This window comes from Cervus elaphus, chromosome X (assembly GCF_910594005.1).
Source record: "Cervus elaphus chromosome X, mCerEla1.1, whole genome shotgun sequence".
Classification (NCBI taxonomy): Eukaryota; Metazoa; Chordata; class Mammalia; order Artiodactyla; family Cervidae; genus Cervus; species Cervus elaphus.
Window position 1 is genome coordinate 115,391,729 of NC_057848.1, and position 18,391 is coordinate 115,410,119.

At 38.2% G+C, this 18,391-nt stretch overlaps 1 long non-coding RNA gene across 1 annotated transcript; it reads left to right on the plus strand.

Moving 5' to 3' along the window:
* Positions 1 to 1,969: 1,969 nt before the first annotated feature.
* On the plus strand, positions 1,970 to 17,416 carry LOC122689806. Its single transcript, XR_006339930.1, has 3 exons — positions 1,970 to 2,199; positions 8,105 to 8,108; positions 17,383 to 17,416. It is a non-coding gene; the product is annotated as an uncharacterized LOC122689806 (long non-coding RNA).
* The last annotated feature ends 975 nt before the right edge of the window (positions 17,417 to 18,391 follow it).

An 18,391-nucleotide genomic window follows, 5' to 3' on the forward strand; every position in this document is an offset into this window, starting at 1 on the left:
ATTAGCTTTCTGTGTGGATCACAGTAAACTGAGGAAAATTCTTAAAGAGATGGGAATACGAGAACAACTTATCTGCCTCCTGAGAAGCCTGTATGCAGGTCAATAAGTAACAGTTAGTACCAGACATGAAACAATGGACTGAACTGGTTCAAAATTGGGAAAGGAGTATATCAATGCTGTATATTATCACTCGGCATATTTAACTGTATGCAGAGTACATCATGTGAAATGTGGGGCTGGATGAAGCAGAGGCTAGGATCAAGATTGCTGGGAGAAATATTAATAACTTCAGATATGCAAATGACACCACCCTTATGGCAGAAAGTGAAGAGGAACTAAAGTGCCTCTTGATAAAGGTGAAAGAGGAGAGTGAAAAAGCTGGCTTAACACTCAACATTCATAAAACGAAGATCATGGCATCTGGTCCCATCACTTCATGGCAAATGGATGGGGAAACAATGGACACAGTAACAGACTTTATTTTCTTGGTCTCCAAAATCACTGCAAATGGTGACTGCAGTTATGAAATTAAGAGACACTTGCTCCTTAGAAGAAAAACTATGAGAAACCTAAACAGCATATTAAAAGCAGAGACATTACTTTGCCAACAAAGATCCATACAGTCAAAGCTATCATTTTGCCAGTAGTCATGTATGAATGTGAGAGTTGGACCATAAAGAAGGTTGAGCACCACAGAATTGACACTTTTGAACTGTGGTGTTGGAGAAAACTTTTTTTTTTAAGGTATTTTACTTTATTTTCTACCAATAGTTTTCTCTGAGGCATGGATATAACTATCCCAAATGTTTTACTTTATTTTTTTTTTTAATTTGTATTGTTTAATTAATTACTTTATTCTAATTGGAGGCTAATTACTAAACAATATTGTAGTGGCTTTTGCCATACGTTGACATGAATCAGCCATGGGTGTACATGTGTTCCCCATCCTGAACCCCCCACCCACCTTCCTCCCCATCCCATCCCTCACTGTCATCACAATGCACCAGCCCTGAGCACCCTGTCTCATGCATTGAACCTGGGCTGGTGATCTGTTTCACATACAAAAATATACATGTTTCCATGCTATTCTCTCAAATCATCCCACCCTTGCCTTCTCCCACAGAGTCCAAAAGACTGTTCTTTACATCTGTGTCTCTTTTGCTGTCTCACATATAGGGTCATTGTTACCATCTTTCTAAACTCCATATATATGTATTAGTATACTGTCGCATAGAGTCAGACACGACTGAAGCGACTTAGCAGCAGCAGCAGCAGCAGCATACTGTATTGGTGTTTTACTTTCTGATTTATTTGCTCTGTATAATAGGCTCCAGTTTCATCCACTTTATTAGAACTTATTCAAATGCATACTTTTTAATGGCTGATTGATATTCCATTGTGTACATGTACCAGTTTTCTTATCCACTCATCTGCCGATGGACATCTAGGTTGCTTCCATGTTCTGGCTATTATAAACAGTGTTGCAATGAACATTGGGGTACACGTGTCTCTTTCAGTTCTGGTTTCCTCGATGTCCATGCCCAGCAGTGCGATTGCTGGGTCATATGGCAGTTCTATTTCCAGTTTTTAGGAATCTCCACACTGTTCTCCATAGTGGCTGTACTAGTTCACATTCCCACCAAAAGTTTAAGAAGGTTCCCTTTTCTCCACACCCTCTCCAGCATTTATTGTTTGTAGACTTTTCATGGCAGCCATTCTGACTGGCATGAGATGGTACCTCATTGTGGCTTAGATTTGCATTTCTCTGAGAATGAGTGATGTTGAGCATCTTTTCATGTGTTTGTTAGCCATCTATATGTCTTCTTTGGAGAAATATCTGTTCAGTTCTTTGACCCATTTTTTTGACTGGGTTGTTTATTTTTCTGGAATTGAGCTGCAGGAGCTGCTTGTATATGTTTGAGATTAATTCCTTGTCAGTTGCTTTGTTTGTTATTATTTTCTCCCATGCTGAAGACTGTCTTTTCACCTTTCTTATATTTTCCTTTGTTGTGCAAAAGCTTTTAAGTTTTATTAGGTCCCATTTGCTTATTTCTGTTTTCATTTCCATTACTCTGGAAGGTGAGTCATAAATCCTGCTGTGATTAATGCCAGAGCGTGTTTTGCCTATGTTTTCCTCTAGGAGTTTTATAGTTTCTGGTCTTACGTTTAGATCTTTAATCCATTCTGAGTTTATTTTTGGTTTTAGAAGGCATTCTGGTTTCATTTTTTTACAAGTGGTGACCAGTTTTCCCAGCACCACTTGTTAAAGAAATTGTCTTTTCTCCATTGCATAGTCTTGCCTCCTTTGTCAAAGATAAGGTGTCCATAGGTGTGTAGATTTATCTCTGGGCTTTATATTTTGTTCCATTGATCTGTATTTGTCTTTGTGCTAGTTCCATACTGTCTTGATGACTGTAGCTTTGTAGCATAGCCTGAAGTCAGGCAGGTTGACTCCTCCAGTTCCATTCTTCTTTCTCAAGATTGTTTTGGCTATTCGAGGTTTTTGTATTTCCATACAAATTGTGAAAATATTTGATCTAGTTCTCTGAAGAATATCATTGGTAGCCTGATAGGGATTGCATTGAATCTATACATTGCTTTGGGTAGTATACTCATTTTCAGTATATTGATTTTCCCAATCTATGAATGTCAGGGAATGTTTGACAGGAGGATTCCTACGTGCTGTCTCTCATGAGTCCTTTGTCCCTGTTCGGGCGCCATTTGTTAGGGTCCTTTAATGGACCGGAACCTTGTGGTGCGGAGTCGACGATAAGAAAGTGAAAGAGAGAGAGAGAGAGAGAGAGAGAGAGAGACAAAAAAGACCCGGGACCTAAGCTCTGATGGAGCAAAGGTGCTTTAATGATTTTTCTATGAGTATATATAGGCTGCAGTACAAGAAACTTCTTTTGGGAATGATAGAGATCAGAAAACCAAATGTACAGCAACTGTTACCAAGGGAACAAGGGGTAATGTTAGTCACAAGGACACCATTTCCCGAATGGATTATTTGTTCCTAAGAATATCAGAAATGTGGAATGTTTGCCTTCTTTTCAGGTCTGTCTTGGAAGTGTAGACATCCTCTTTAACACACTGAACAGTGAGATTCAACAGTTGCTAAGCTGCACTTCTTTTTCAAGGACAAGGTCAAATATATTTGGATGTGAGCAACATTTCATTTGTCAAGTTGTTCTACATCACGTTTTTAATAATTTCACTTAGGAAAAAATATTTGAGTGGTTACTCCTAATCCTTTGCCCCAAATAACACAAACCACAGCCAAATACCAGTCCCAAACAGATTTCTGAATGATTTTTTTTTTTTAGACGGAAATATTTCCTAAGAATGTTTTCATCATTATCGCTTTCCTTTCTTTTTATAACTATTGTTAATATAGCCTTATTTGTTTTATAGTTTTTAAACTTACCACAAAGAGATGTATTGACAAAAGCAAAAAACAAACAAACAAAAAAAGAAGTTTTAAAACATTATAGGACACTTCCTTTCCTTTGCCCATTTGATATCAAGACGGGTTAACTAATCAATAGAAATCTAAGAAACTAATCTTACAGGGAAAAGATATGCTTCTATTTCTCCAGATGGATCCAACGAGCTCACATGACTTTCTGTTCAGAAGATTCAACCTAAGGGGGCCCCCAGCATTCAGACTAGAGATGAAACAGCAAAAAACCCAGGAAGAAAGAATTCCAATATAAGCCATGGCGACATTAAAAATTTCCAAAAAACGCTGCACTTGACGTCATCGACCTTATGATCTCTCTACTTGGGGACAGATAAAAATCCTTACTAACTAAACTGAAAACCTGATTTCTCAACAGGGAATGCCTCGGAATCCTAAAAATATTTTTCTTCACTATGCTTGCTTTGCTTGCTTTTGCTTCCCCCACTCAGGCTGACCTGATTGATCACACTTACTGGGCTTATATACCTAACCCCCCTTTTTTATTGTAGGTTGTAAAATGGACAGATATAAGACCAATCATATCCACTAATGAGTCAACACATATGCCTCCTCCTTAGAACTTGGAGGGGCCCTCTCATCCTGAAGAAAAAGAAAAACTAATTAATATCATTCTAGGTTATGAAGTCCTTCCTTTATGTATGGGCCCAGCAGAATTATGTATAAACGTTAGTCGACAAACTTGGGCTTTCGTCCTGCCTCCAGAAAAGGATTTTCGGACACTACTTGGATTATTTACTGCCCTTTCTTTGTCAGTAAACCATGTTTATACTACTGAAACTTTAGAGAAAGAATTAGGGAAAGAACAAAGAACAACATGCCAAGGGTTTACTAATAAGAACTTTAAATATATTCCTGTTCACTGGGACAAATGTCAGGCCAAACCAGGAAAATTAATGTTTATAGCTAATCATACAATTGTCAATTGGGGAACCCATAGTATGTGGTTATTGAACTGTGCAGATGATATTAACAATACTATGTATGATTATATTACTCAAGTAACATAGAAGGTTACTAATACTACAATAGAACATTACCATGACAGAGGACTTCTTGGCTAGCTTGATGATGAAATGGCCCCCACCTCGTCCTCAAATCATCTTTGATAAACAGATTGGGCCTAAACAATGGGACATCTGAAAACTTGCTGCAAACACCGAAGAACTTGGGACTTGGACCAGACATTCCACAGGGACCAATCATAGCTATAGCAATTATTTCTTTTGCTATAATCGATCATATTTTATACAAGCCTATGTTCCATTTCCTTTTGTTATAGCTATAGGAAACTTACAATTCAATAAGACTATACGTTTTGTAACTTGCATAAATTGCAGATTATATACTTGTCTTAACTCCTCTATTTCCTTAAGATATGTTTCTCTTTTAATTCTTCAATCTCGACTTAGTCTATGGTTACCAATAAATCTCCAACGGCCCTGGGAAGAAGGTCCCATGGCTGGACTTGCTTCCCGGTTGCTTACTAAATTGCTCTAGTGATGTAAACGATTCATTGGATGGCTGATCTTTGGCATTATAGGATTAATAACTATTTGCACCATTGCTGTCATCACTAGTGTTACTTTACAAACCTCAATTCAAACACATAATTCTATCCAAAATTGGACTAAAAATGCTCATACTATGTGGGCCACTCAGTCTCAAATAGATGAGGATATTCAAAAAGAAATACAGGAACTGAAAACAGCCATCAAATGGGTTGGAGATCAATTAACAGATGTGCAAAAACAGGTGATGCTAAAATGTGACTGGAATTCTACTCAATTTTGTGTTACTCCTGTTCATTTTAATAATAGTGCCTACAACTGGGAACAAATCAAGTTTCATTTACAAAACATACATGATAATGCCTTTCTGAATGTACAGTTATTACAAAAAAGAAATATGTAAAACCTTTTCTAATAATCTGCCCTCTTCCACTAGTATGGGAACTTTAGCTATACAATTGGCTAATCAATTATCTGGGCTAGACCCACATAGATGGTTTCAAAGCCTTACTCATAGCATTGGGTCTAGAACTATAATTTTGGTGATTGTCTTAACAATTATATTTGTTGTCTACTGTTGCCTTCATGCAAAGATTGTCAAAACTAAACAAACTCTGATGGTCAGAACTCTTCTTACAAATATTATAAATAAATAAGGGGGAATTGTCAGGGAATGTTTGACGGGAGGATTCCTACATGCTGTCTCTCATGAGTCCTTTGTCCCTCTTCAAGCGGAACAGCACGCCGCTCCCAGGGACTGAGGTCATTGTGTGAGGCAAGCATGAGTCTCCTTTAGTAAACATTCTCCTTAGGACAAAACAGCTTAATCTCCTTCCCCTTACTTGAGATATAGATTGTCTCCTGACCTTGTGACTAACATTACCCCTTGTTCCCTTGGTAACAGTTGCTGTACATTTGGTTTTCTGATCTCTATCATTCCCAAAAGAAGTTTCTTGTACTGCAGCCTATATATACTCATAGAAAAATCATTAAAGCACCTTTGCTCCATCAGAGCTTAGGTCCCCGGGCCTTTTTTGTCTCTCTCTCTCTCTCTCTTTCTCTCTCTCTCTTTCTCTCTTTCACTTTCTTATCGTCGACTCCGCACCACAAGGTTCTGGTCCATTAAAGGACCCCAACAATGAACATGGTATATTTATCTATTTGTGTCATCTCTGATTTCTTTCATCAGTGTTTTATAGTTTTCTATATATAGGTCTTTTTTTTTTTCTTTAGGTAGATTTATTTCTAAGTATTTTATTCTTTTCGTTTCAATGGTGAATGGGATTCTTTCCTTAATTTATCTGTTTTCTCATTGTTAGTGTATAGGAATGCAAGGGGTTTCTGTATGCTGAGTTTATACCGTGAAAATTTACTATATTCATTGATTAGATCTAATAATTTTCTGGTGGAGTTTTTAGGGTTTTCTATGTAGAGGATCATGTCATCTGCAAACAGTAAGAGTTTTACTTCTTCTTTCCAATCTGGATTCCTTTTATTCCTTTTTCTTTTCGGATAGCTGTGGCTAAAACTTCAAAAGTATGTTGAATAGTAGTGGTGGGAGTGGGCACCCTTGTCTTGTTCCTGATTTTAGGAGAAATGCTTTCAATTTTTCACCATTGAGGATAATGTTTGCTGTGGGTTTATCATATATGACTTTTATTATGTTCGGGTATGTTCTTTCTATGCCTGTTTTCTGGAGAGTTTTTATCATAAATGGATGTTGCATTTTTTCGAAGGCTTTCTCTGCATCTATTGAGATAATTATATGGTTTTTATCTTTCAATTTGTTAATGTGGTGTATCACATTGATTGATTTGCAAATATTGAATAATCCTTGTGTCTCTGGGATAAAGCCCACTTGGTCATGATGTATGATCTTTTTAATATGTTGTTAGATTATGTTTGCTAGAATTTTGTTAAGGATTTTTGCATCTATGTTCATCAGTGATATTGGCCTGTAGTTTTCTTTCTTTCTTTTTTTTTTTTTTTTTTTGTGGCATCTTTGTCTGGTTTTGGTATTAGGGTAATGGTGGCCTCATAGAATGAGTTTGGAAGTTTACCTTCCTCTAAACTTTTATGGAAGAGTTTGAGTAGGATAGGTGTTAGCTCTTCTCTAAATTTTTTGTAGAATTCAGTTGTGAAGCCATCTGGTCCTGGGCTTTTGTTTGCTGGAAGATTTCTGATTACAGTTTCAATTCCCATGCTTGTGATGGGTCTGTTAAGATTTTCTATTTCTTCCTGGATCAGTTTTGAAAACACATACATTTCTAACAATTTGTCAGTTTCTTCCAAGTTGTCCATTTTATTGGCATATAGTTGCTGATAGTAGTCTCTTATGATCCTTTGTATTTCAGTGTGGTCTGTTGTGATTTCTCCATTTTCATTTCTAATTTTATTGATTTGAATCTTCTCCCGTTTTTTCTTGATCAGTCTGGCATATGGTTTGTCTATTTTGTTTATCTTCTTAAAGAACCAGCTTTTAGCTTTGTTGATTTTTGCTGTGGGCTCCTTTGTATCTTTTTTTCATTTTCTTTTGACCCATTTTTTATGATTTATTTCCTCCTATTAACCCTGGGGTTCTTCATTTATTTCTTTTTCTAGTTGCTTTAGAGTTAGGTTATTTATTTGATTTTTCTCTTGTTTATTGAGGTAAGCTTGTATTACTATGAACCTTCCCCTAGCACTGCTTTTACAGTGTCCCATAGGTTTTGGATTGTTGTGTGTTCATTTTCATTTGTTTCTATGCATATTTTGGTTTCTTTTTTGATTTCTTCTGTGATTTGATGGTTTTTCGGAAGTGTGTTGCTTAGCATCCATATGTTCTTAATTTTAATAGTTTTTTTCCCCCCATAGTTGACATCTAATCTTACTGCATTGTGATCAGAAAAGATGCTTAAGACAATTTCATTTTTTGAATTTACCAAGGCTAGATTTATGGCCCAGGATGTGATCTATCCTAGAGAAGATTCTGTGTGCACTTGAGAAAAAAGTGGAATTCATTGTTTTGGGGTGAAATCCTATAGATATCAATTAGGTCTAACGGGTCCATTGTATCATTTAAAGTTTGTGTTTCCTTACTAATTTTCTGTTTAGTTGATCTATCCATAGGTGTGAGTGGGGTATTAAAGTCTCTCACTATTATTGGGTTATTGTTAATTTTCCCTTTTGTACTTGTTATCATTTGCCTTTCATATCGCAGTGCTCCTATGTTGGGTGCATATATATTTATAATTGTTATATCTTCTTCTTGGATTGATGTTTTGGTCATTATGCAGTGTCCATCTTTGTCTCTTTTCCTGGCCTTTATTTCAAAATCTATTTTATCTGATACGAGTATTGCTACTCCTGCTTTGTTTTGGTCTCTATTTGCATGAAATATCTTTTTCCAGCCCTTCAATATCAGTCTGTATGTGTCCCTTGTTTTGAGGTGGCTTTCTTGTAGACAGAATATATAGGGTTCTTGTTTTTGTATGCATTCAACCAGTCTTTGTCTTTTGGTTGGGGCATTCAATTCATTTACATTTAAGGTAACTATTGATAAGTATGATCCCGTCGCCATTTACTTTGTTGTTTTGAGTTTGAGTTTATACACCCTTTCTGTGTTTCCTGTCTAGAGAAGATCCTTCAGCATTTGTTGAAGGGCTGGTTTGGTGGCGCTGAATTCTCTGAGCTTTTGCTTGTCTGTAAAGCTTTTGATTTCTCCTTCATATTTGAATGAGATCCTTGCTGGGTACAGTAATCTGGGTTGTAATTTTTTCTCTTTCATCACTTTATGTCCAGCCATTCCCTTCTGGCCTGATGAGTTTCTATTGAAAGATTAGCTGTTATCCTTATGGGAATCCCCTTGTGAGTTATTTTTTTGTTTTTCCCTTGTTGATTTTAATATTTGTTCTTTGTATTTGATCTTTGTTAATTTGATTAATATGTGTCTTGGGGTGTTTTGCCTTGGGTTTATCCTGTTTGGGACTCTCTGGGTTTTTTGTACTTGGGTACTTATTTCCTTCCCCATTTTAGGAAAGTTTTCAACTATTATCTCCTCAAGTATTTTCTCATGGCCTTTCTTTTTGTCTTCTTCTTCTGGGACTCCTATGAATCGAATGTTGGGGCATTTGACATTGTCCCAGAAGTCTCTGAGGTTTTCCTCTTTTTCTTTTTTCCTCTCTGTTTCATTTATTTCTACCATTCTATCTTCTACCTCACTTATCCTAACTTCTGCTTCCGTTATTCTACTGTTGGTTCCCTCCAGAGTGTTTTTTATTGCAGTTATTGCATTATTTATTATTGATGGACTCTTTTATTTCTTCTAGGTCCTTCTTAAACTTTCTTGCATCTTCTCAATCCTTGTTTCCAGAATATTTATCTGAAACTCCATTTTGTTTTCAAGATTTTGGATCATTTTTTACTACCTTTCTTCTGAATTATTTTTCAGGTAGACTCACTATCTCTTCCTCTTTGGTTTGCTGGGCATTTATCATGTTCCTTTACCTGCTGCATATTTCTCTGCCTTTTCGTCTAGTTTAGATTGCTGTGTTTGGGGTGGCCTTTCTGTATGCTGGAAGATTGTGGTTCCTCTTTATTGTGGAGGTTCCTCCCTGTGGGTAGGGCTGGATGAGTAACTTTTCAAGGTTTCCTGGTTAGGGAAACTTGTGTCAGTGTTCTGGTGGGTTGAGCTCGATCTCTTCTCTCTGGAGTGCAATGAAGTGTCCAGTAGTGAGTTTTGAGGTGTCTGTGGCTTTGGTGTGACCTTTGGCCACCTGAATTTTAATACTTAGGGCTATGTTCCTGCGTTGTTGGAGAATTACCTTGGTATGTCTTGCTCTGAAACTTGTTGGCTCTTGGGTGGATCTTGATTTCAGTGTAAGTATCGTGGTTTTTGGATGAGCTCTTGTCCAATAATGTTCCCTGGAGTCAGGACTTTTCTTGAGTTCTCAAATTTTGGATTTAAGCCTCCTGCCTTTGGTTTTCCATCTTATTCTTACAGTAGCCTCAAGACTTCTCCATCCATACTGCACTTCTAGGTTAGCGGAGAAAAGATTCTCTACAGTGAGGGACACCCAGAGAGGTTCGCAGAATAACATGGAGAAGAGAAGTGGGAGGAAGGAGATAGAGGTGACCAGGAGGAGAATAGGGGGAATCAAAAGGATTGAATCAGATCTAGCCAGTACTCAGTTCCATAAGTATATAGCCCAGAATACCCAAAGAGGTTCACAGAGTTGGGTAGAGAAGAGAAGGGGGAGGGAAGAGATAGACGTGACCTAGGGGAGAAAAAGGAGAGTCAAAAGGGGGACAGGGTAATCAAGCCAGTAATCACACTCCTAAGTAAAAATGGGTACTGAATATTGGATGCTTAAAGGTATTAAATTGATTTTAAAAAAAATACCAAAAAGCAAAGATTAAAAATCTAGAGTAGAAGTTATACTCTCAAAAATAAAATATTTAAAAAATCACAAAAATTATAAAAATTATATATGTAAATTAATTTTAAAATAGGATATTTTTGCAAGGTAATGGTTATAAAAATGAAAATTAAAGGAGTGATAAAGAATTTAAAAATTAAATAAATTTTTAAAAATTAAATGATATTAGTAAATTGTATTTAGGAATTTGTCTGGAACTGTTGAGGACAGTGTAGGGTCAGTCCAGTTTCAGATAGTTCCTTGTTCCAGCTTTTACTTCTCAAGGTTTATAGGCCCCTTCCAATATATTCAGTGCTAACTAGAGGGTTTTAATCTGTTGCACCTGTCACTTCCAAAGCAGTTCCCTCTTTGTTTATTTTGGTTTCTTCTGTTTGCAAGTCTCTTCAGTGTCTAATTCCCGCCCTGACACAAGGGGGCAAAAGTGGTCACTTATTTAGGCTCACTTGTTCAGTTGTGCTGTGGGGAGGGAGGAACTCTGCAAACAAATATCACTGGCGTTTGTGGGGAATGTTCACATTGCCTGGGCCACACTGAGTTTGTGCCCATTCACAGCATGTGTGCTTTCCTGGTTTACACTGCTCAGGTTCCAGGTTGCTCTGCAGAGGAACTGTCTAAAGCGGGCCCTGGGTTTTGTGCACTTCCCAGGTCTAAGCCACTCAGGTTCAGGTCTTGGGTAGTCCACAAGGGCACAGACTCGCTTGGGCCTGTGTTTTGTGCCCTTCCCAGGTCTGAGCAGCTCAGGTGACTAGGTGCTTGGTGAGCTCACTCTACCTGGGTGGGGGGTGCGTCTTACCACCTCCCTGGTCCCAGCCACTGGGTTTCCTGGGTGTGCAGCAGGAGTTCCGTCTCAGGTGTGCTGTTTGTCTCCTCTGGGGAGCTGATCCTTGGCTGTGGCCCTCCTGGTGGATGTCAACCATCCAGGATCCCAGGAAGACTTGGTTAGCAACTGGGAGCCTGCTCGCAGATTGGTAGAGGATGCTGTCTCTAGGGGTGAAATTGCCCCTCGCCCTCCGGCTCTGGGTGTTGCCCGCCTGCCTCTCTGTCTCTGGTGGGGGATGGGCTGGGTGCAGGCGGCTAGCTCTCCTCTGGTATTCGCTCAGTCCTTTGTTTTGTGAGTGGCCCGGCAGTGCCTTAGGTTAGAGCTTTCTGTGGGAAAGTTCGCTCTCTCTCTCTTTCTCTCTCATTTTTTTCTTTCTCTCTGGCTATCCCATGGTTTGGGTTGTTATTTCACATTAGCTCCCTCAGATTTTCCTCAGGGCATTCAGGCCTGGTCCTTACCCAAAAAAATGCAGCCCGTGACTCCCTGTTCAGCCTCTGCTTGCTGGTGGCGGACACGAGCATCTGGACTACTTCTCTGCTGGGAGTTGTGATTAGGTGTGTAATCTGTGTTTTTGTTTTTTTTTTTTTCCTCCCGGTTACATTGCCCTCTGAGATTCCAAACCTCCCCACACACCCAGCAGTTAGAGGGTTTCCTGGTGTTTAGAAACTTTTCTTCCTTCACAACTACCTCCCCAGGATGGGTCTCCATCCCTAACTCTTTTGTCCCTCTTTTTATCTTTTATATTTTGTTCTACCTCCTTTCCAAGAGAATGAGCTGCTTTTCTGGGTGCCTGATGTCCTCTGCCAGTGTTCAGAAGTTGTTTTGTGGTATTTGCTCAGCATTAAAATGATCTTTCAATGAACTTGTAGAGGAGAAAGTGGTCTCCCCATCCTATTCCTCAGTCATCTTAGGATCCCCCCTCTGGAGAAGACTCTTGAGAGTCACTTAGAGAGCAAGGAGACCAAGCCAGTCAATCTTAAAGGAAATCAACCCTGAGTATTCATTGGAAGGATGGATGCTGACACTTAAGTTCCAATACTTTGGCCACCTGATGTGAAGAGCTGACTCATTGGAAAAGATCCTGATGCTGGGAAAGATTGAAGGTGGGAGGAGAAGCGGGTGACAGAGGATGAGATGGTTAGATAGGATCACTGACTCAATGGACATGAGTTTGAGCAAGCTCCAGAAGTTGATGAAAGACAGGGAATCCTGGCGTGCTGTAGTCCATGGAGTTGCAAAGAGTCGGACATGACTGAATGACAGTACAAAAGCAATGTTGTTTTTGTCCTTGCTGCTATTGGATTGTGGTTTTTCTAGCTTCTTCTCTTTTCCTTCTGGTAGATGAGGCTAAAAGGCTTGTATAAACTTCCTAACAGGAGGGACTCATGGTACAAAAAACTGGGTATTGCTCTGGTGGACAAGGCCTTTCTCAGTAAACTTTAATTTTCTGCTTATGTGTGGAGTTGAACTCTGTCCCTGTTAGTTGTTTGGTCTGAGACAACTCAATCCTGGAGTCTATGGGCTCTATGGTAGGGTTAATGGTGACCTTCAATAGGACTTACTCCATTAGTTGCCTTTCAGGAATGCTGCTGCCAATTCCCCCATCACTGCGATTAGCCACTGTCAACCAACTCCATCACATTAGACCCGCCAGTGCTAGCAGATGGTTCTGGTTCAGTGTCCTGTGGGGTCACTTCCCCTTTTCCCTGGGTCTTGGCATGTACAAGAGTTTGTTTGTGCCTTCCAAAAGTGCAATATGTCTCCCCACAGTCCTGTGAAAGACTTGTAATCAAATTCCACTGGCTTTGAAAATCATTTTACTTGGGGTTGCCCAGTCCTTTTGCCAGATCCCTAGTCTGGGAAATATGACATGAGTCTCAGAAACTTCACAACAATGGGAAAACTTCTTTGCTATTATTGCTATTATTACTGCCCACATTGTGGGTCACCCACCTGACAGACATGGGATTTGATTTTATCCTGTTTTCACTCCTTCTACCATCTCATTGCAGCTTCTTCTGTGCCTATTAGACATGGGGTATCTTTTTTTGCTGCGTTCCAGCATCCTCTTGTTAGTTGTTCCAGCAGCTAGTTGTGATTTTGGTGCTCTCCCAACAGGAGATGAGTACATGGCCTTCTACTCTGTCATCTTGAACAAGAAAGATTGAGACTCAACTTTAGATTTAAGGACAGGTATCAGAGAAGGCAATGACAACCCACTCCAGTACTCTTGCCTGGAAAATCCCATGGATGGTGGAGCCTGGTAGGCTGCAGTCCATGGGGTTGTGAAGAGTCGGACATGACTGAATGACTTCACTTTCACTTTTCACTTTCATGCATTGGAGAAGGAAATGGCAACCCACTCCAGTGTTCTTGCCTGGAGAATCCCAGTGACGGCGGAGCCTGTTGGGCTGCCGTCTATGGGGTTACACAGAGTTCAGACACGACTGAAGTGACTTAGCAGCAGCAGCAGCATAGGCTGGAAGTGAGTGGGAGTAAAAAAGATATGTCATGTAAATGATAACCAAAGGAAAGTAGATGTGGCTACATGTATATTAGACAACATTTGCTAAGAAAAATCTGTCAAAGAGAAAAAATAGGTCATTACATAATGATAAAAGGATTGATTCAAAAAGAAGATATAGCAATTATAAATATATATGCGCCCAATATAAGAACACTATATAAAGCCAACATTAACAGAATTAAAGGGAGAAATAGACAGAAATACTATAATAGTAGGAAACTCTGATACTGTACTTTCCATAATGCATAAATCATCCAGATAGAAAATGAATAAAGAAACAGCACACTCTAGTAGCAATGTAGATCAATTTCATCTAGCAGATTTACAAAGAATATTCCATCTAACAGTAGCAGAATATGCATTTCTTTCAAATACACACAAAACTTCCTCTAGGAAAGATCACAAGATTGGTCACAAAATAAGCATTAAAAATTTAACAAGGTTGAAATTATTCCAACCATATGTTTTGACCTCAGTGGATTAAACTAGAAATCAGTAACCAAAGAAAACAGGGAAAGTCACAAATATATGGAAATTGAAAAAAGCACACCTTAGGGAACCACAGACCTCCAGAATACAGAAAGCCCACTCCAGATACAGCAATCTAAACAAGATGAAAAGGCAAAGAAATACCCAACAGGTAAAGGAACATGAAAAATGCCCACCAAGTCAAACAAAAGAGGAGGAGATAGGGAATCTACCTGAAAAAGAATTTAGAATAATGATAATAAAAATGATCCAAAATCTTGAAAACAAAATGGAGTTACAGATAAATAGCCTGGAAACAAAGATTGAAAAGATTCAAGAACTGTTTAATAAAGACCTAGAAGAAATAAAAAAGAGTCAATTAAAAATGAATAATGCAATGAATGAGATCAAAAACACTTTGGAGGGAACCAAGAGTAGAATAACGGAGGCAGAAGATAGGATAAGTGAGGTAGAAGATAAAATGGTGGAAATAAATGAAGCAGAGAGAAAAAAAGAAAAAAGGATCAAAAGAAATGAGGACAACCTCAGGGACCTCTGGGACACTGTGAAACGCCCCAACATCCGAATCATAGGAGTTCCAGAAGAAGAAGACAAAAAGAAAGGCCATGAGAAAATACTCGAGGAGATAATAGCTGAAAACTTCCCTAAAATGGGGAAGGAAATAGCCACTCAAGTCCAAGAAACCCAGAGAGTCCCAAACAGGATAAACCCAAGGCGAAACACCCCAAGACACATATTAATCAAACTAACAAAGATCAAACACAAAGAACAAATATTAAAAGCAGCAAGGGAAAAACAACAAATAACACACAAAGGGATTCCCATAAGGATAACAGCTGATCTATCAATAGAAACCCTCCAGGCCAGAAGGGAATGGCAGGACGTCCTGAAAGTAATGAAAGAGAATAACCTACAACCTAGATTACTGTACCCAGCAAGGATCTCATTCAGATATGAAGGAGAATTCAAAAGCTTTACAGATAAGCAAAAGCTGAGAGAATTCAGCACCACCAAACCAGCTCTTCAACAAATGCTAAAGGATCTTCTCTAGACAGGAAATGCAGAAAGGTTGTATAAACGTGAACCCAAAACAACAAAGTAAATGGCAACGGGACCACACCTATCAATAATTACCCTAAATGTAAATGGGTTGAATGCCCCAACCAAAAGACAAAGATTGGCTGAATGGATACAAAAACAAGACCCCCATATATGCTGTCTACAAGAGACCCACCTCAAAACAAGAGACACATACAGACTAAAAGTGAAGGGCTGGAAAAAAATATTTCATGCAAATGGAGACCAAAAGAAAGCAGGACTCGCAATACTCATATCAGATAAAATAGACTTTCAAATAAAAGCTGTGAAAAGAGACAAAGAAGGACACTACATAATGATCAAAGGATCAATCAAAGAAGAAGATATAACAATTATAAATATATATGCACCCAACATAGGAGCACCGCAATATGTACGGCAAACACTAACGAGTATGAAAGAGGAAATTAATAGTAACACAATAATAGTGGGAGACTTTAATACCCCACTCACAACTATGGATAGATCAACTAAACAGAAAATTAACAGGGAAACACAAACTTTAAATGACACAATGGACCAGCTAGACCTAATTGATATCTATAGGACATTTCACCCCAAAACAATCAACTTCACCTTTTTCTCAAGTGCACACGGAACATTCTCCAGAATAGATCACATCCTGGGCCCTAAATCTGGTCTTGGAAAATTCAAAAAAATTGAAATCATTCCAGTCATCTTTTCTGACCATAGTGCAGTAAGATTAGATCTCAATTACAGGGAAAAAATTGTTAAAAATTCAAACACCTGGAGGCTAAATAACACGCTTCTGAATAACCAACAAATCATAGAAGAAATCAAAAAAGAAATCAAAATATGTATAGAAATGAATGAAAATGAAAACACAACAACCCAAAACCTATGGGACACTGTAAAAGCAGTGCTAAGGGGAAGGTTCATAGCATTACAGGCTTACATCAAGAAACAAGAAAAAAACCAAATAAATAACCTAACTCTACACCTAAAGCAATTAGAGAAGGAAGAAATGAAGAACCCCAGAGTTAGCAGAAGGAAAGAAATCTTAAAAATCAGGGCAGAAATAAATGCAAAAGAAACTAAAGAGACCATAGCAAAAATCAACAAAGCTAAAAGCTGGTTTTTTGAAAAAATAAACAAAATTGACAAACCATTAGCAAGACTCATTAAGAAACAGAGAGAGAAGAACCAAATTAACAAAATTAGAAATGAAAATGGAGAGATCACAACAGACAACACTGAAATACAAAGGATCATAAGAGACTACTACCAGCAGCTCTATGCCAATAAAATGGACAACTTGGATGAAATGGACAAATTCTTAGAAAAGTATAACTTTCCAAAACTGAACCAGGAAGAAATAGAAGATCTTAACAGACCCATCACAAGCAAGGAAATCGAAACTGTCATCAAAAATCTTCCAGCAAACAAAAGCCCAGGACCAGATGGCTTCACAGCTGAATTCTACCAAAAATTGAGAGAAGAGCTAACACCTATCCTACTCAAACTCTTCCAGAAAATTGCAGATGAAGGTAAGCTTCCAAACTCATTCTATGAGGCCACCATCAGCCTAATTCCAAAACCAGACAAAGATGCCACAAAAAAAGAAAACTACAGGCCAATATCACTGATGAACATAGATGCAAAAATCCTTAACAAAATTCTAGCAAACAAAATCCAACAACATATTAAAAAATTCATACACCATGACCAAGTGGGCTTTATCCCAGGAATGCAAGGATTCTTTAATATCCACAAATCAATCAATGTAATACACCACATTAACAAATTGAAAGATAAAAACCATATGATTATCTCAATAGATGCAGAGAAAGCCTTTGACAAAATTCAACACTCATTTATGATTAAAACTCTCCAAGAAGCAGGAATAGAAGGAACATACCTCAACATAATAAAAGCTATATATGACAAACCCACAGCAAGCATCACCCTCAATGGTGAAAAATTGAAGGCATTTCCCCTGAAATCAGGAACAAGACAAGGGTGCCCACTCTCACCACTACTATTCAACATAGTGTTGGAAGTTCTGGCCACAGCAATCAGAGCAGAAAAAGAAGTAAAAGGAATCCAGATAGGAAAAGAAGAAGTAAAACTCTCACTGTTTGCAGATGACATGATCCTCTATATAGAAAACCCTAAAGACTCTACCAGAAAATTACTAGAACTAATCAATGAATATAGTAAAGTTGCAGGATATAAAATTAACACACAGAAATGCCTTGCATTCCTATATACTAACACTGAAAAAACAGAAAGAGAAATTAAGGAAACAATACCATTCACCATTGCAACAAAAAGAATAAAATGCTTAGGAGTATATCTACCTAAAGAAACAAAAGACCTATACATAGAAAACTATAAAACACTGATGAAAGAAATCAAAGAGGACACAAACAGATGGAGAAACATACTGTGTTCATGGATTGGAAGAATCAACATTGTCAAAATGGCTATTCTACCCAAAGCAGTCTATAGATTCAATGCAATCCCTATCAAGCTACCAACGGTGTTTTTCACAGAACTAGACCAAAGAATTTCACAATTTGTATGGAAATACAAAAAACCTCGAATAGCCAAAGTAATCTTGAGAAAGAAGAATGGAACTGGAGGAATCAACCTGCCTGACTTCAGACTCTACTACAAAGCCACAGTCATCAAGACAGTATGGTACTGGCACAAAGACAGAAATATAGATCAATGGAACAGAATCGAAAGCCCAGAGATAAATCCACGAACCTATGGACACCTTATCTTTGACAAAGGAGGCAAGGATATACAATGGAAAAAAGACAACCTCTTTAACAAGTGGTGCTGGGAAAACTGGGCAACCACTTGTAAAAGAATGAAACTAGAACACTTTCTAACACCATACACAAAAATAAACTCAAAATGGATTAAAGATCTAAATGTAAGACCAGAAACTATAAAACTCCTCGAGGAGAACATAGGCAAAACACTCTCTGACATAAATCACAGCAAGATCCTCTATGACCCACCTCCCAGAATATTGGAAATAAAAGCAAAACTAAACAAATGGGACCTAATGAAACTTAA